General features: G+C 43.5%; 1 long non-coding RNA gene across 1 annotated transcript in view; it reads right to left on the minus strand.

Annotated features, from left to right (window-relative positions):
• The window catches only part of LOC146856989 (uncharacterized), a 141,333-nt gene that overhangs the window by 25,727 nt on the left and 95,103 nt on the right, over positions 1-20,503 (minus strand). The gene's annotated exons all lie outside the window — the stretch shown is intronic.

Here is a 20,503-nt window from a genome sequence, read left to right on the forward strand (position 1 = left end):
GTTGGAATAGTAATTTTTACCCCTACGCTATCCAACGCTTTCCCTACTGTTTCACTTACTGGAGTGGGAATAGTAATTTTTACCCCTACGCTATCCAGCGCTTTACCTACTGTTTCACTTACTGGAGTGGGAATAGTAATTTGTACCCCTACGCTATCCAACGCTTTCCCTACTGTTGCACTCTCTGGAGTTGGAATAGTAATTTTTACCTTTACGCTATCCAACACTTTCCCTACTATTGCACTCTCTGGAGTTGGAATAGTAATTTTAACCCTACGCTATCCAACGCTTTTCCTACTGTTGCACTCTCTGGAGTTGGAATAGTAATTTTTACCTTTACGCTATCCAACGCTTTCCCTACTATTACACTCTCTGGAGTTGGAATAGTAATTTTAACCCTACGCTATCCAACGCTTTCCCTACTGTTGCACTCTTTGGAGTTGGAATAGTAATTTTTACCCCTACGGTATCCAACATTTTACTTTCTGTTGTTTTTGTTGGAGTTGGACTAGTCGTTTTATTGTGTCTGATATTTCATATGTTTTGTATTATTTTTGCTATTGTAATATATCATTAATAATACAAATTATTCACATTAAAAATATTGATTATTATTTGCTCTATATAATTATTAAATATTTATTAATGTTATTATTTTATGTGTATAGATGTATTGGTAATTTTTAAAAACATTTAATAATTTATACGTTACAGAAATTATTAGTAAAATTAATTATTAAGTAAGTATATATATTATATATTATATGTATATGTTTAATTAAAGTTTTATTAAATTATATATATTAATTATACATTTTAAATATTATACAATATATTTAATTATGTTTATTTAATTTCTAAGTATAATTTGGTTTATTTTACATATATTTTTGAAGTAAAAAAAAAACGATATTTTTAATAACGATATTTTTGACATCGATATTTAATTTTCGATATTTTTGTACTTACCATGTTGTAGATAGGATGTCGATATTCTTGACATCGATATTTTTGTTGCGATATATTTGTAGGTCGATTTTCTGTCTGTCGAAATTATGTCATACAACCCTCCCCAGACTATAGGTAAGGTTCAGCTTCCTCAGGGAACTGATCTACCCCTTGTGGAAGAACTGCCCCAGAGGTGGCCCGGCCTGTCCTGCCAACCAACTGATGGCAGGGGACCCTTCCAAGGTGTTACCCAGTCTGGAGCAGGTATCCTGCCCCTCTCTATCCTGCCTCAGTCAGCCTACGGCTGCAGTGGTCAGAGGTGTCAGTGGACCCCTAAGGGCCCACTGTCCAGAGGAACCCCCCATCACAAGATTAGGGACACCTAGTCTAGTAGTACCAGCCAGGTGAGTAATCCTTAGCACCCTGAGGATCCCTTTTACCCTTGGGTAGTGACGTCCCCCAGATGGACTCTGGTGGGCAAAGGAAAACCTAGAACCACCTGGTTCCAAACCTTCCTTGGTCCTCCAGTATTCCAACCAAAGGGACCCGACCCCCAGCTGTAGACAGCCAGTGGTTGACCCTTAGAGCCAGATACAACTCAGTCATGGAAAGAAAGGCCTCCATGGTGACCAGTGCTCTTAGGAAGCTGAGACCAACTTTATTAGGGCCTCACTTCTCTACTCAGATGCCCCTCCCGCATTTTACTTTGCCAAATCACACTACAGGTAGTAACCCCAAATCTTGGAGAAAACCCAATACCCTTAATGGTAGGGACTACTTAGTGGACCATAAGTTAGGGGGTATCCATGCCAGTGCAGGATCTTCCTCATATGGCCACTTAGTCAATAAAGTCTCAGCTGGGCAAGGTTAGCCTTATCTCCTTTCATTGGCGGGGGGGGATGTAGGAAGGTAGGATCTGACTGCATGGTTACCCCCACTTTTTTCCTAGTGTTTTGCTGGTTTTGACTAGTCTGGCTGGGATTTTTCCAGGACCCCAGTCTATCTCTCTAGATTGGATACTGGGGTACCCTTATCAGTCCCTAGCATATGATACACCATGTACCCAGGGCATAGGTACCCGAGAGGCCTCCCCTGGGCTGAAGCATGTATTATAACACCCATGAGAGGCCATTCAAAATGACACAACAGGTAAGCCTGTGTAAGCTACTGCTTGCACAACTTACTTAGATATAGGTTCCCTATATCTATCTATGGCAGGCCTTATCAATCCTGAAGGCAGGGTGCTGGGTTTTACGTGGGAGGGTTCCCCTGCATGAGCAGAGCCCCTCTGCAGCCTTCGAAAAACACAAAAGACCTGGTCATTAATAGGCTCCTCATCTGGAGGTTAAACGTATAGACTGTAGAAGGGGTTCCGTCACACTTTTCCCTTTACCACTCCTCACTTTCAATCGAGGTAGTGTCCTCACACTTTACTGCCTAAATTATCTGTAATGACTAAAAAAAAATTCTTACTTGACAGTCACCGTGTCTTCATCCCAAATATATAGGGATGTATACCACGTCAAAACCAGGTTCCAACAATCTATATGTGAACCTAGAACCGTAATTACTGTGAAAAAAAGACAAGATGGCACCTCACGTGCGCACCACCAATAGAGCTTGCTGATTGGTACTCACCAGCTATGCCCACTCATATCATCATTGGTAACCATCTTGCCGAAATAAATGTGTGTCCCCAAAAAAGTGCAAAAATTATACCAAATGTGGTGTTTGAAAGAACAAGACCCTGTGACTTTAAAATTGAAGTAAGTGTGACAATCACCAACTTTATTAATTATATGTGCACTTATTCAAATTAAAAAATGTCTGCCTAATAGCAAACCTTTGTGCCGACATGTTTCATTGCCAATCTCAATTATAGGCAATTTCGTCAGGGTTGAAGGGTCTTTAAATCACCAATCAAGGACACTGGTATCTTTACACATGTGACTGTCAAGTATAAATAAAAACAGCATCAAGTCACTTCACCAACCTCATCATTCTCAAGAAGTAAAATGCTGATACACTTCACTACACATTCTGAAACTGGTCATTACAATGTGGGGGCTAAATCAATCGCACCAGTCCTCCACTTCGTCACCCTGAGGACAACTCCAAACGTGAGCCCCTCGTCTCGGTGGGTACGCTACTGTCATACAGACAGGACAGTTACATTTCTCCTTCATGTTTGTGCCTCATTAGATATACTGACATCCGCCGATAAATGTCTATGACCGTTACCTGAACCACATTACTGGTAACTTCAAACATTACACCTTTTAACGCCACAAGGTCTTATTTCCAAAATTGAGCACTCGTCATTCAATCCACTCACTCAAAATCCCCACTTACTGACTTTGGAAATGAAGCGCTTAGCGTCTTACCGCCTCCTTTACACCATAGCGCGTTCAATCATCCCTCGCTCACGGCGTACTGATTTCCTGGTCTAAAAATATTGCCGATGTCGTCATTCCATCACGTGACCCTCCTTTCTTTATGGCGGCCATATTGGAATTGTCCCGTATTCTTAGATCTCATTGAAAAAAAGCCAATTTGTGTGAACAACTCTTCTTTAACCACACCCTTTCATTGAGGGGCTTTTTCCATATTTAAAATTGAGGCGCTTAGCATCTTTCCGCCTCCTTTACACTGTAGCGTGTTCAATCATACCTCGCTAACGGCGTACTGATTTTCTACTCTAAAAGTATTGCCCATGTCGTCCTCCCATCATGTGACCCTCTTCTCTCTATGGCGGCCATCATGGATTGGTATACTATTCTTAATTCTCCTTAAAAATAGCCAGTATTATGAGTAACTCTTCTTTACCCACGCTATTTCCTTGAGGGGCTTTTTCTAAATTACCAACGAATACCTCAAAACAACACGAGCCTTATTATTTCATACCGGCCATTATGTTTAAAAACTGCCATATTTTACAGACGAACATATTTTACACGAGCCCGGAGGGTTCACAACCAACTCATAAGGTCTCCTTTACTCATAATCTTGACCCACTATACTCAATGCCTCAGATTGCATAGGCTCGTGTTGTTTTGAGGTATTCGTTGGAATTATAGAAAAAGCCCCTCAAGGAAATAGCGTGGGTAAAGAAGAGTTACCCATAATACTGGCTATTTTGAAGGCAGCACAATAGGCATCCTGTCACAGGGAGGTGTGACCACCTCCCAGACAGGATTTAGTGTATTGTGGCTGGGTGGGTATACTTCTAAAGTGCCTGAAAGTGTGCACAAGGGGCACACTTGGCATCCCTGTGCATAGTCCAGTTCAAACCAGTCCTGGGAGCCATTGGCTCCTGTTCGGGGGCAAAACTGGACAAATGACAGGGAAGTATCCTCCCCACTGTCCTGACTTTCCCCTGGGAGGGTCCTCTGAATCTGTCCAACCTTCTCCCGTAGGTACTTAAGGGCTTACCTGGGTGTAGGACCCTAGATTCGACGTGGACAAGATTCTGAACAAGAAACCAGTGATCTTCGACCGTCTGGACACTCTGGTCTTCGCTGGGCTTCAACTGGGCTCAACTTCGTCTCCCTCTCCATCCAAAGCATCGTCTGTGCCCATGCACCATACAGGTTCCGTGCATGACCTGTGGAGCATCAAGGACAACTGAAATTATCTCCCTTGGGGAGAAGGAGTCACTCCCCTGCATTCTCAGGCACCATAATGCAACTGACCAGTCTGCTGATCCTGAGCTCCTGTGGACTACAAAGGGTCCAGCAACACAGGAGGTGGGTTTCTACATTCCTTGAGGTCAAGCTGCCCTCTCACCAAGTCTGAGGCCAATATCCTCCGCGGGGACCGCATATCCCGAACCCCTGTGCACCGCATACTTTTGCAAGTGCATATGCTTGTTGGTGTTGGGCTACAAACATTTTGTACAAAGGACTTTGGCCTCCTCGCACTCTGTGCCCTGCAAGCTGTTAGTTTGTGAAACTGCTAGAGGTCCCCTTGCGACACCTGTGCTTCAGGCCTGTGGGTCCAATTGAGAGACAACACTGCTTTTCTTGGGCCCCAGGCCTGCCCTAACTCCCCTTGCTGTGGCAAGTCCCCTGGTCCATATGGCGAAATGGTACGAGCTCGGAGGAACTGTAGTGAAGAGGAACAATTTGCACGGACCATAAATGACATTAAAAAAAACTTTAAAGATTGAGGCTATGATGATATCTGTCTTGAAAAGGCAGAGAAAAGGGCGAGAGCATTAGATAGAAAACAGACTTTGATTGCGAACCCTGGTAAATCCAAGAAAAATAAGAAAGGTTTGGAGCCTAACAATAATCTGTTATTTATCACACAGTACAACCAACATAGCAATCACTGGACAGATTTACAAGCCCCTTGCGCCACTTTTGCGTCACTTTTCCCATGTTAAAAGTGACGTAAAAGTGGCGCAGGGGGCTTGTAAATCTGCCCTCACATCTTTAACGTGTTGAGGAAGAACCGGTCAATACTAAGTACAGACACAACCTTGTCAGATATCATCCCATGCAAACCGAAGGTGGTGTATTGTAAGGGCAACACTGTCAAGCAAATGCTGTGTCCAAGTTATGTAAGAAAAAAGGATACAGATTGGATAGACAGAACATGGCTACCAATAAAACCAAATGGTTTCTATGTCTGTGGCAACTGCTCAGTATGTTGCTTGGGCAAGAACAAAACCGTAGATTTTATGTACAACACCAATAAAACCTACCGGATTATGTCATTCATTAATTGCAATACTACACATAATATTTATGCTATTGGCTGTGCCTGTGGAAAAATCTACATAGGAAGTAGCATATGGGGTCTCAAAGTTAAGATACAGGAGCATGTACGTGCAATAAAAAATCTTGATGAAAGGTATCCAGTTGCAATTCGCATAAAACATGAGCACCCAGACAAAAGAGATATTTGGATTCATGCCATAGAACATCTTGTTACTAGTGAGAGAGGTGGTAACAGGGAAGTCCTTTTACGTCAGAAAGAGGCAAGATGGATATGTAAATTGCGATCAACACAACAGGATTGAATAGTAATTCGGAAATGCACTTCTTTTTGTAAAGTGGCTTTTACATTATGTATATCTTAGAAATATGGATGATGGATAATTATAAAATGCTGTATACAATGCTGAGTTCATGGAATGTTATCGATTTCTATTGATTGCACCATCTTTCAGCAATTTGAAAATGCATTCCCTTTGTTAAGTGGCTTTTACATCATATATTTTGAACATTTACATCATGTATATGTTACAGTCAAAGTGTGAAATCCCGCATTCTATAGAATGCCTAGGTAATGTATAAAATGCCTGAAAATGCCTGAAAATCGATCGTCAAAGTATGAAATGATTGATATTTTATACATTGCCTAGGCATTGTATACTTTGCCGGATTGTCTGCCGGCAAAGTATATAATACGCCTAATCCCGCCATTTTATTCCCGCCCGGCAATGTGTGAAATCCGGCATTCTATAGAATGGCTAGATTATGTATAGAATGCCTGAAAATCGAATGTCAAAGTATGATTTATACATTGCCTAGGCATTGTATACATTGCCGGATCGTCTGCCGGCAAAGTATATAATAGACCTAATCCCAGAGACAGCACAAGTTATCAGCAAGCGAGGGGCAGAGACAGCATAAGTTATCAGCAAGGGAGGGGCAGAGACAGCACAAGTTCCCAGCAAGCGAGGGGCAGAGACAGCACAAGTTGCCAGCAAGCGAGGGGCAGAGACAGCACAAGTAACCCGGCAAAGAGCAGGTGGCAGCCGTGCGGTGGTGTGGGGAGCGACCTGCCTGCAAGCAGGGTCAGAGGTTGTGTATAGCATCCGGCTGAGGTTCCACAGACGCTCTGCCATCATCCTTTCCCGTGGTTCTTGTATCACCATGTCGGAAGGGAGTGTAGTGCCAAGACAGGAATCACGCAATGCTGACATGCAACGACGGTTCTGCAATGAATTATCTCAAGTAAGAGCCAATGCTGCTAAAAACTGTGTTTTCCTAACCGAAACCAGTTACCAAAAGTTAGTGGACGATGTGAAAAAGGCTAAGACGACCATTAAAAAGGAACCACGGGACTATTGGCTGGTGAAACACTATGACGTAATGATGGTCGAGAATACGACTAAGTTGATCTATCCTGTTAAAGAAGGTACGAATGCTATTCAGTTTTACGTCGCAGACTCCGAGTTATTTGACGTACTCCATAAGGCCCATTTGGCTATTGGTCATGGAGGACGGGACAGGATGTTGAAAGAACTTTCACCCAAGTATAAGAACATTACCCGTCATGATATTGAGCTGAACATTCACCTTTGTGAGCCTTACCAGAAGAAGCAAAAAGGTGTTAAAAAAGGTGTTGTGGTCAAGCCAATGTTTTTTTCTGAATTCAACTGCCGTTGTCAGGTCGATCTCATCGATTTTCAGTCCCTTCCTGACAGAGAGTACAAGTTTATAATGGTGTACCAAGATCATCTCACTAAGTTTGTAGTTCTCAGGGCTCTGAAATCAAAGAGAGCGGAAGAAGTAGCCTACAAGCTCGTCGACATATTTACGTTGCTTGGTGCTCCAACGATTGTACAGTCCGATAACGGCAGGGAATTTGCAAACAATGTGATAAGCAGCCTAAAGGAGTATTGGCCCACCTTGTAGATCGTCCATGGTAAGCCACGCCACTCACAAAGTCAGGGGAGCGTCGAAAGAGCTAATCAGGACATTGAAAATATGCTGTGTGCTTGGATGCAAGATGAAAAAACTAGCTGCGGGAGTGAGGGATTGCGGTTCGTCCAACTTATGAAGACTAGAGCTTTTCATTCTGGGATTAAGAGGTCGCCATACGAAACTCTGTTCGGCTGCAAAGCTAGAGTGGGTCTCTCGACGTCGTCCCTGCCTGACGACGTTTTACAAGACGTAGAGACTGAGGAAGAGCTCGACAAAATAATAGAAAGCGTACAAACAACACAACAGCAGGAAGAAAGACGAGAAAAATGAATGAATCAATCAATCAATAAATGCTTTATTCGACTTTAGAAATGATTAAATCATAAAAGCACAGAATACAATAAGAACAGATCATTTAAAAGTTACATTAAAAATATCTTAATAAATACAGCTAGTCCAATTATACATAATTTTGCAGCATAAGGGTTAGCTCCAATACAGTACACATTATCCAATAATTTAAAAAAAAGAAATGCCGGGCGACATTGCTGCCAACCTCCCTGCTTTAAAATAGGCTTAATCCATCTAGCTCTTTCTTTAACATAAAATGTACAGAAGAGAACAACGTACATTGTAGTTTGTGAAGCAACGTTGTCACAAGGACAAAGGCCGAGTTTCCTGGACCAGTCATTTACAGCAGGAAAAGAAACCAAGCGGTGGAAACAATCAAATCTGAGCCTTGTCAATATATATCTATCAAATTCCTGTAGACAGCATACTAAATAGAGCTGAATATAATTACTAGACAGACTCAATTGATGCTGGATCACAGAATTTTTACTTATCTCTACCGTTCATCTAAGGGACTCAAAATGATTTAAGCATAAGGATTTAAGCTCCTTTCTCGATAAAGTGCTCATAGTGTCTGGGTTAGAGTAAAAATCAGGTCTACATAAGTCATGCGATAAATTACTTATATAGTTTAACCAAGGGATTTTTTTGGCCTGATCTAATCCCATGGAATCTTTTATGATCTCACAATTTAGGCCTAAACTAGGAGAGGTCCAGACTCTGTGCCAAAGTAAAATTGGTTGGATTTTAATCAGGTCGGAGATATGGGAAATTCCCAGTTCATTATGACAATTAAAAATGGAAGAACTCCGAGGAACGGCTAAAATGAACCTTAAAAAAGCGTTTTCAACCACTTGGATAGATGAAGCGTCATGAAAACCCCAAATCCCCGCCCCATATGTGGCAATGCTAATGCATTTTGCTTGGTAAATTTTCAATAATATTCCCGGAGGCCTTTTCCCCATTTTTCTTGAAAAAAGCATCAATGCCGTGGTAGACCTTTTAAACAAAAGCGTCTTTTTCTTAACCGCTGGTCCCCAAGAACCCAAATCCTCCAGTAAAATTCCGAGATAACAAAACGTTTTAGTTGATTCAATTCTGCCGTCCTCCGTGGCTAAGCTTCTACACTTATTCTTCCCCTTCTCACAAGACATCACAAAAGTCTTTGTAACATTTATTTTTAGGCCCCTGTTATTCATAAAGTCAATATAAGTTAACAGGGCCCTCTGTAGGCCGAGCTGGGTTCTGGCCATTAGCACAGCATCATCCGCATAGAGAAGGGAGACAATCTGCTGGTTCTTTATTTTCGGTGAATCATTCACCCTGGCCACCAATTCCTCCTCCAATGCGTTGGCATATAATGAGAAGAGGAACGGGGCCAATACGCAACCTTGCCTTTCACCCTTCTCCACGGGGAATGTTTTAGTGCACTCTCCCTTTAATCCATACCTTACTTTGGCTGAAGCCCCCTGGTATAGTTGTCTCAGGAATTGCACTAAGGGGGGGGTCGACTTTTAGATCCTCTAAAATACTCCATAACCTACTATGATCTACACAATCAAAAGCGACAGTAAGATCTACAAATACCACAAATATATTCCCTGCCTTGGCTTGGGTATATTTCCCCTGTATCAGGGAAAAATTTAAAACCTGTTCAATAGTGCCCATCCCCTCCCTGAACCCATATTGGACCCGGCTCAAGATATTATTGTCCTCAGCCCACTGCTGAAGTCTATTTAAGATAACCCTTCCTGCGATTTTCATGAAAGAATCTAAGAGAGAGATAGGACGATAACACGCTGGGTTTTCCCGGTCCCCCTTTTTGAAAACTGGTATTATCACAGACTCCGACCAGGATTTAATAAACCCCATAGCACAACAGGCATTTAAAACTTGGGTTAACAATGGAGATCAAAGCTCTGTTGTACTTTTATATAAATCAATCGGGATCCCGTCGGGGCCTGGAGCCTTGCCTCTTTTGCTCTCATTTATTGCCATCAACACTTCATCATGTGAAAATTGAATCTCAATAGGCATGAAATCGATAAAATTACCAGGTAAAAAAGGTTCCCGAGATAAAATTATTTCCTCATTACTCTTATTTCCGTACACTTTAGAAAATAAATTTACCCATGAATGCTCATCGATCGCTATCTCAACTCGTGCTTCCTCTTTTTATGGCAAAAAATGGTGCCTTAACTGCCTGCCAAAAATAAAAACAATCTCTACGTAAGGAAGCCTCATATAAGTTATTCCAGGCTAGATTTGTAATTTCTTTCTTACGATTACTCCTAGCCAAGTTATAGGCCTTCCTACAGGCTCTAATTTCCTCCTGATCCCTCTCTGATTTATGAAGGGCAGCCTTTAACAAGGAATATGTCTTAGGGCACTTGTTATCAAACCACCCCGGATCTTTGTTGGGTGCGGCCCCTATCGGGCGATTAAGCAAATTCTGTATCACCGCGGTAACTTCAGAAAATGCATACAGGATGTCCCTATGAGATGTCCCTTCTTGCAGGCAATCAGTAATGGGAATTAGAGCCTTTGTTATAATCTTTATATTCAATGCTTCTGGGTCCTTCCTGCCCCAACTCAGGGAGAAACCATTTTGGCGGGCCAGTACAACGTCTTGAGTCCAAGCCAAACTTTCCTTAACCGAAGATGTACTCTTAATTGGAAGTAGGATGTTTATACTTAACGGCAAATGGTCACTCAGTCCATTTGGATGAGTACAAAATTGATCAAACCAGTTAACATAACGATTTGGAATAACAATAAAATCTATCAGGGAATTAAATCCACGACCAATGAACGTGGGACTAAACTCCACTGGGGGTGAGCACAATGTGTTAGCAAAACCTAAATCAAAGGTTGCCATCATTTCATTAAAACTTTCTCCTCTATCTGAGTGGACAAAGTGGGCTACATGGGCATTATAACCTGTATCAATATGCCCAAACCCACATTCAGGTTGTCGGCAAATGCTAGTATTAAAGTCCCCACCCCAAATCATAATCACATCCTTTCCTCTAGGAACAACCAAATTAGTAAAAAAATCCAGGAGGCTTTTTTGTATACCTACAAAGTTACCCTTGTCAATATTGTTATAAAAATTAATAATCACTACCTCAATTTGCGTGGAGAGGTAGATATTGACGATTTGATAATAAGGGGTCGACTTTAATGTTCTTATCTTCTGGACCTTCATCATATTTGAAATATAAATACAAATCCCCCCTTTATGCCTACCATGTACTGAACGCAGAGCAGGAATATGATATGTTTTAAAACCATCAATATGCAGTGCGTCCAATAACCAAGCCTCCTGTACACAAAGAATGTCAAAATTGTTGATAAAATCTAGCCATAATTGATTATCCACCTTAGATTATAAACCGGATATATTCCAGAAAACCACTCTAACATTTCCTTTATCAGAATCAGTTAGAGGGACAGATTCCTGCTCGTCATTTCCCTGTCTTTGGTGTCTCTCCAACTGCGGGTCAATAACGAGACTGTTTGCTAGTTCTATAGAAGGTATTACTTCAGCAGTATCACTGTCCTTAATAGAATCATTTAAACCATTTTTTAAACGGCCTGCTAAGGGCGAAACAATTAAGTCTTGCTGACCCATTATGCTATTAGAGCTTATAGAATCATAGGACTTAGAGGTCAGGGAAATTTCTATAACACCCCTGCTCAAAATATCGTTTATACCTTTAGGCAGTTCCACGGAAATTGCTGGGGAACTTAGCCTAGTTTGAACATTAGGTGCCCAGTCCAGTCGTGGGTAATAATTGTTAATAGGAACCGTAAGTCAATCCACCTCCTCCAAGGTATCTAAAGGACCAAACCTATTAGAAACCTCTAGATTATACAAAAAGGTTCCTATTGGATAAGGATGATCCAAGTGTGGTGGGATGATTTTCAAACATTCTTGGGCGATAAAAGTAGCCTAAAGGGAGAACGTAAATGCCCTCGGCCATGAGATTATTTGTCGCGGTTCTGGTTAGAATTTCGTGAACTAAGGAAGGGGATCCCAAAGAAAGAACGACGCAATCCCCTTTAAACTTTTTACTGCTGTCACCCATCCACGGAACTCGTCTCACCATTTTAAATGCGGAGAACATCTCCTGTGTCAGTCCTATTTTAGCACCCAAACAATGAATAACTTTATTCCTCAGGGAGATCCAGGATTCTTGCTCACCCTCGGGTAACAGTGGAACGTTTGCCAAAATCACAGTGTAAGGGACCGCGGCTGGTGGGAGATTTAAACTATGAGCGATTATATGAGGCTCTTGATTAGATCGCATGCAAGTGTCTTGAAAGGAGCTAATGTCAGATTGAATCAAATCATCCCTCCTTTCTTTTCTGTCAGTGACACTCCCTCCCCCACTCGCTTTTGCTACCCTATGCAAATGACCACTAGGAACTGGCTTCCCGATAGTTCTAATACTAGGGGGTCTATTGGTATCCCCCATCACTTTGCTTTGATTACTACAATCAATAGGACTGACTGGTAAAGCTTTCCTTATGCTTTTTTCTACACCTTTTCCCTCACTATTCTCTGATGGTATAATAATCCTTTCGTTTAGTTGCCCTGTGATGGATACCAAACCTATCTCAATTTTCTCCAGTCTCCGTGCTAGAGTATCAATAGATTCCTTAATCAATATAGTTAAATCAGTTAGTATATTCATAATTCCTGAGACATTATTGCCAGATTGGCCTTTACTTTTACTTTTATTACTAGGACAGATGTTTCGATCTCTTGCTTTGATTATAGTAGGGGTATCCAGTCCCTGGGTCAGCCCAAATTTAGTTATTAAAGTATTAGTAGCGGTAGGTGATGCCGCCTTATGAATGAAGGGGAAAGTACTGTTCGACATAACTTTTTTCTTTGAGATACAAGCCCTTTTTGGTGGCGGCAATGAGGTTATATCTGTATCAGTTAACGAGATCTCATTACTACCAGTCTGGACGCATCCATTCTGTAAGTCCAAAGTTGGAGCATAAGGATTTATTTCCCCCCCAGGCGATGTATGTTTAAGGGGGACTGGTAAATCTTTATGCAAAGTCTCTTCTACGTTACATATTTGTTTTTCTAGAGCGCCTACAGCCCCCGTCAGATATTTCATTAATGACATACTGGGCTCTTTTGCCTTAGGACGTTTTTCAGTCACAAGTATATTCTGGAGTTTTCGTTTGCCCATGACGGAAGCAACAAGACATTCCCAACAGTGCTAGCCCCACACGCAGTGTATCATACATAGTATATCGCTACAGGGTTAATCAGCCTCCACAATGATGCCAAGTTTGCAATACCCACAATGTCAAATGCAGCTCCAATAGTCCATTCAAACAAGGGACATAGCCCAGCCCAGCCTCTTGCGGCCACTGAAGGCCAAGGACGGGCCTGCCCTTGGCCCGGGCTTTGCCCGGGCGAGCCCACGCGCGTCCCGTGCCGCGGGATGCCCTTCGATGATTTATGAGCCGGATGCCGCGCTGAAGGTGCGCGGTTCCTCGCGCATCCACAAGGGCCCCCTGGGAAGTGTAGTTCTTTTAGCGGCAAGGTCCGATCCCTCGTAGGTGCAGCCACTCCCGGCTACAGGGCTGGGCAGAACAGTGTTTCAGGAGGTAAAAAAGACAAATAGAATGACCGGGCGTCCCGCGCCACGGCATGCCCTTCGATGACTTATGCGCCGGATGGCGCGCTGAAGGTGCGCGGTTCCTCGCGCATCCACAAGGGCCCCCTGGGAAGTGTAGCTCTTTTAGCGGCAAGGTCCGATCCCTCGTAGGTGCAGTCACTCCCGGCTACAGGGACTAGCACTCTCCCTCGACAAACACAGCCCCCCTCTCTCAGCAAGCAGATCACCGACGAGATGAATCAGTGCAAGAGGCAGAGCTCCCTGCAGAAGACATAGCTGAGAATGTAATCCATGATGGAGGAAACCAAAACAGTGATGAAGCCATGGTTATCGAAGAGCCTTCCATTTCCGTGGTTACCGAAAATACTTCTTCTTCTGCTATCTGTTGCGTCTGCTTAAAAGAAACCAGCGGTGCTCATACATGTCGAAAGTGTGGCCGAAACATTCATGCCATATGTGGACATTCTCCTAAAGACGATGACGGCGACGAAGTAGAAGGTTATGGGGTTAGCATTCTGTGCAATGTTTGCTTCAATATTGAGAAAGCTATCCAAAGTAAAATGGAATCGAAATCGAACCTTGAGATTCAGGCCAAAAAAATGAAAAGGGATTCTGGCAAAAAAATTCCTCCTGTGCCTTTGGGTGCCACTGTGCGAGTTCCGATTCCCGACGTCGACAAAGGGCGGGGTGACTCACGCAATCTCTTGGCAGTTGTTATGAACGTGACAGAAGATGGCTTTTACCGACTTGGAACTGCACAAGGAATCTTGAAGCAACTCTACGCCAGATCACAATTCACCGTATGTGCAAAGAACTTAATGAGAATTAAAGACGTTCCTGACCACGAAATACCTCTCCGATCTGCAGCTACTTCTCAGTCCACAGGAAGCGGCCAAAGATTCGTCAGGTGTATGTGCAAGACGAAATGCCAAAATATGAGGGGCCTTTGTGTGAAAAAGAAAATTAAGTGCAATTCAAAATGTCACTCTAGCCTTCCCTGCTGCAACAAGTAGGTCATGCCAGTTCTGCTTTGTGTTTCACCGGAAACAATATTCTGTTCGCATTCTTCTTTAAATCGTGAAATGTATGTACAAGATCAAAGTGCCAAAATAGAAGGTGTTTTTGTGCTGCAACAAGTAGGTTATGCCAGTTCTGCTTTGTGTTTTACCGGTAATAATATTCTGTTCGCATTCTTCTTTAAATCGTGAAATTTATGTACAAGATCAAAGTGCCAAAATATAAGTTGTTTTTGTGTGAAGAATAAAAGTGAGTACAATTCCACGTGTTAGTCCGGCCTTTCTTAGTGTGACAAGTACTTCAATCTCAGTTCTGCTTTCATTGTTTTCCGGTAAGAATATCCTGTGCTTTATTTTGTAGTTTTGTACTTTCAGCTTCAAATGCGTATTAATTATTAATATCATGTTGTGCCCTTTTAACACTTTGCGTAAATGGAACTGGTCATTCTGTATAATGCCTAGGAATCTCATCTTGTGCCCTTTCAACACTTTGCGTAAATGGTACTGGTCATTCTGTATAATGCCTAGGAATTGTATAGAATGCCTAGGAAAAGTATGTAACATTTTCACCAAAAACGTATATTTCCTAGTTTGCCTCTAAACCATCAGGCATTCTATACATTACCTAGGCATTCTATACAATACCGGAATTTCACACTTTGCCGAATGCCTAGGAATCTCATCTTGTGGCCTTTTAACACTTCGCATAAATGATACTGTTCATTCTGTATAATGCCTAGGAATTGTATAGAATGCCTAGGAAAAGAATGTAACATTTTCACAAAAAACGTATATTTGATAGTTTGCCGAAAACCATCTGGCCTTCTATACATTACCTAGGCATTCTATACAATACCGGGATTTCACACTTTGACTGTAACATATATACTAGAAATATGGATGATGGATATTTGTGAAATGCTATATACAATGTTGAGTTTATGGAATAATATTGATTTCTATTGATTGCATCATCTTTCAAGGGATAATAATTATTATTGTAACTAAATTTGTCCATCTGTCATCTAATTAAAATAGGATTGTATTATTTTGAAACTTACATTGTATCTATTATAAGATCCCTTTATAAGGGACGCCCCGTTGTGAAAAACGATGCATGTATTTTATTGCGCATGCGCAATTATAATGGAGAAGCCAACACAGACATTGTATTTTCCTTGCCTTTGCCCAAATGTTCGAATGTCAGATTAAACTATGAATGACGTGCGAATGTGTTGCATACGACTAAAAAATAATAGTAAGATTGAGTTAAGTATTACAATGGTTTACTAAGATTTTATCACTGCAATATGGCCGCCATTTTCGAACTTTTGCAAGTTACGACCCGATGTGAAAATAGAGACATGAACTCTATTGCGCAGGCGCAATTACAATGGAGAAGCCAATACTGATATTAAATTATTTTTGGACTTGCTCAAACGGCCGAATGTTAGATTAAATTAAGAAGGACATGCGAAATGAGATTCGCTGTATGAGACTAATATATAATAGTATGATCAAGTTAAGTATTACAATACCCTATATAGATTTTACCTTTATAAGATGGCCGCCATCACGAACTATTATAGAAACAAGTGCGCATGCTTGAAAAGGGAGAGAAGATTTAAAAACCGAGTCTCGGATGGGACTCGGCTTGACAGTCGAAAGAAGTGGAAGGAGTTCTGTATGCCAGCAATACGCTGCGGAAGGTGCGCATAGCCAACACAGAAATGGGACCTCGCAATAAGTAATTTTGTCTAACGTATCATGGCCTGTACGTGCACATTGTCCTTAATGTTTTGAATCTCAAACAAATGGGATATATGCATCAAGAGCATAACATTACCCTTGGGCATCTATAGTGGTGGGAAGCTGAAATATGAGTTTAGATCCCCCATGCTAGAAATTGTGGCATATATAAACGTTTTTAAACGCAGTTTCGACAATAATCGACTAATAATTGCGTTTTGTTTGGAGGAAAGGTGGACTTTGTCTGTGATGAGGGATTATATCTTTCTTATACATACTACAGCATTGGGACGCCAATGCATGTTTAAGACGCTCTTTCTTTAAGATGCTTTTTTACGGTGCTCCGACAATAATGCACTAATTATCGCGCATTGTATATAGGAAGGGAGTGGATTGTGTCTGAGTTGAGGGATTAGATCCTTCCTATATATACTGTAGCATTGGGATGCAAATGCATGTTTACAACGCTCTTCCTGCTTAGATTTTATACACCTTAACATATGATGAAATAATATGTTGATACGTAACTGCTAACTATGGTGGCCAGAAAAAAGAAAAAGTGCTTTTTGTCTTAGTGCAAAATAGCTTTATATGTCATGAAATCAAATATGGACATATAATGTAAGATCCTGCACAATTAAAGGAGTCTCAATGCGTGAAATATCGCGTATTACTTACAGAATGGGTGGACGGTGTGCGCTCTGAGAAGCCTGAATATTACCATATATCTGGAAGTATTGGGATGCCCAATCATGTTATATAACATATATAGGTGTTGGCTGGTTCCGGGTTGGTGGTGGTTCCTGAACGCGAACGTGTTAGAGCTTCAAGAATGAGAATACCTGTAGCAGGGAGTTGCACTACGTGTGCATGAACCCTACCTAAGACTCGTGACATAGCAGACAATCAGCGGTGGACCACTGGTGCAATCAACTACTCCTATATGCGGTGTTCCTACCTGGCTGGAGACGAGGGGAGATTCTGCCGGAGTGTTTTCCGGACTGCTGCTGTCTGTTTCCCTCCTGCTCCCGCCATTTCCAACGCGGACGCTGCACGGAGGGGGACTACCATCCCCAGGATCCCTAGCGGCGCCACGGGAAGCGGAACCCGAACACGCCCACTGCTCTTTCGCGCCGGGAGGCGCTTGAAAAACACTGCGACCCACTGACAGAGCGGGCGGTGTTCCTACCTGGCTGGAGACGAGGGGAGATTCTGCCGGAGTGTTTTCCGGACTGCTGCTGTCTGTTTCCCTCCTGCTCCCGCCATTTCCAATGCGGACGCTGCACGGAGGGGGACTACCATCCCCAGGATCCCTAGCGGCGCCACGGGAAGCGGAACCCGAACACGCCCACTGCTCTTTCGCGCCGGGAGGCGCTTGAAAAACACTGCGACCCACTGACAGAGCGGGCGGTGTTCCTACCTGGCTGGAGACGAGGGGAGATTCTGCCGGAGTGTTTTCCGGACTGCTGCTGTCTGTTTCCCTCCTGCTCCCGCCATTTCCAACGCGGACGCTGCACGGAGGGGGACTACCATCCCCAGGATCCCTAGCGGCGCTACGGGAAGCGGAACCCGAACACGCCCACTGCTCTTTCGCGCCGGGAGGCGCTTGAAAAACACTGCGACCCACCGCCTCGCGGGCGGCGCCGGGACAAGGGCGGGACCGTCTGTGGCCGTCCGGGGCCGCAGGAGGCCGGGCTGGGCCGCCCCTCTAAGCTTTCCTCCTCGGATCAGTAGTGTTTGATTTCTTTTGGTTATTTCATTTTATTCTTTATAGTCAGTCATTCTTTTTGGATTAGAGTGTCTTCCTTTTACTGTTGGTTTTTACTGATTTGTCCCATAAGTTTTCATTGCTTGTGTTGTGGACACTCTAGATTCATGGGGAAGCACTCCAAACCTACAGCTAGTCGTCCGATGACCAGACAGCTAGCGAACTCTGCTTCTCAGATCCCTAGTCTTACAGCAATAGACAAGATGCTGCAAAAGACAATCGGGGTGGTGGCTTCAGCCATTGAAAATACAGAAAAACGGCTGTCGATTACACCGGCATTCAATATGGCCCCCCCTCTTGATGGACTGTCTGATTTTTCTTCATACCAGGTGGATCCTGATGCTATGTCTTCTATGCTGCCCTCATTTACACAACTACCGTGCGCTCAGGCCCAAATAGATGAGCCAGCTCTAGTGGAAGAAGGGTTATCAACATCTTCCTTTGTGTCTATTGTGGCCCCTACAAAACAGGTTAAGACAAGGAAAAAACAAAAAAAACAAAAACTGAGAAAAAGGAGACTCTTATCAGCCCCTGTTCCAGATAGCTCTCCCTTTTCGGCCCCGATCCACCATCACCCCCCTACTTCTATCCCTCCGACCTGGGCGACCACCCTATTAATTGAGCTCCAGTCACACATAGACCAATCTCTAAACCTTCTGGCTAAATCCCTGTCATCTAAAATGGACAGGTTGGTTTCCTTAGTTAACTCCAAAGGATTTGGGAAGATGCAGCCTACCCAGGACCCTAAGGTCAATTCGGGCAGTTCGGAGGGTGCTAGTTCCAAAGTAAATCTAACTAATTCTATCCCCCAAACTGAGTCACCTTTATCCCTGATGCAGGTGCACACGGATCTGGGCCAGCCCTCTATGGTACATACAACTGCCCCTTCTCACAACGCTGGTCCTCATTTGCCCCTGACTGTGCCCCGAGTCCCTATCGTCGTTTCAACACATGAGCAGCCTACTCACTGCAGGGACTTAGTTTCTCGGATTACAGACGGGGTCGGTTCCCGCCTACCTGAGGGGGGGGACCGACCCCTCCGGAGCTTGGAGGATCCTCATCTTCTGGTCCAGCTTCCCCCGGAGGCAGCCCCTTATGTGATCGTCCTTACAGGAGTTCCTTCGGTTATGAATGGAAGGGGGGAATCCTATCTTGAACTAAAAAATAAAGTCATCCACTGGCTGTCTAAAAATAGACCACTAAAGGGAGTAGGGAGAGGGGAGATCCTGCATGTTCGGAGGGTTAACTGGCTAGGGACCCGCTCAAAAGACATAGGGGGGGACTGCGTCCTGATTAATTTTAGGGACCCCAGAGTAGTAGATCACATTTTGATGCAGGGAGGGCACTATAGAAGGGGTGCTATTGAGGCTTTTCATTTGGGGTACTTCTATTCCATTTCCAACACTTTGGTCTCAGCTGATTTACCTTATTTCCACCAGGCCCCACACAATTTGCACTTTAACATCCCGGTTGAAAACCGTTATGGTGCACTAAATGCGGTGGATTGACCACTACATTCGAGTCCTTGTAAGGGAGAGCTTATGCCCGTGGGGGGGAGCCAGGATGAGGATGTTTATGATACATGGACGTTGGTGCCCCTGGTTGCCCCGGGAGTGGTGAGTGGCCCTGGGCCCCCCTCTCCATCGTCTCTGTCCCCCAGCGCTCTGGTGGGTTCTCTAGAGCCGAACCCCCCTGTGCATTCAGCTTCCCACAGCCCCCCCTTTCCCATCCCTCCGGTTGACAGCTCACTCTGTATACCTCACCGGAAACCATTAGTTGGGTCCTGGAACGTGGCCGGTTTAGAGTCCAAACTCTCTGATCCCGAGTGGGGAGAGTTAATGGACAAATATGACATCTGTATATTTCAAGAAACCTGGCTGCGGTCTATACCACGGAGGGTGGGATATGCATCTTTTGCAGCCCCAGCAGTTCAGGGGTTCCGAGGGAGACCCTCAGGGGGGTTAGTTGTTTGGGTTGCATCTCACCTGGGGTGCTCAGTAAAGTCATTGGATTCAAAGTCCCCTGATATTCTATGTCTCCTACTATCCTTTCCCGCTAGCTACTCACTAGCAGTTATAAATGTGTACTTGCGCCCACAGCCGGTCCAGTTAGGTTTGTCGATTCTGGGCGCCCTGGAAAATGTTCTACACTCTCTACCACAGGCGTCCCATAAACTAATTGGAGCCGATTTTAATTGCCACTTCGAACCCCTTCCAGGGATCCCTTCCCCCTCCTGTGAGGTGGACGAAATCTATCTAATCCCTGATCTTATTTCCCACCCGGCTAAACGTCTCTCCCCCCTTGCCCTTGAGATTAATAGGCTTACCATTGCACACTCCTTGCGGGCCTGCAATGGCAGACTCT

The sequence above is a fragment of the Triturus cristatus genome, chromosome 3_2 (assembly GCF_964204655.1).
Source record: "Triturus cristatus chromosome 3_2, aTriCri1.1, whole genome shotgun sequence".
Taxonomy (NCBI): domain Eukaryota; kingdom Metazoa; phylum Chordata; class Amphibia; order Caudata; family Salamandridae; genus Triturus; species Triturus cristatus.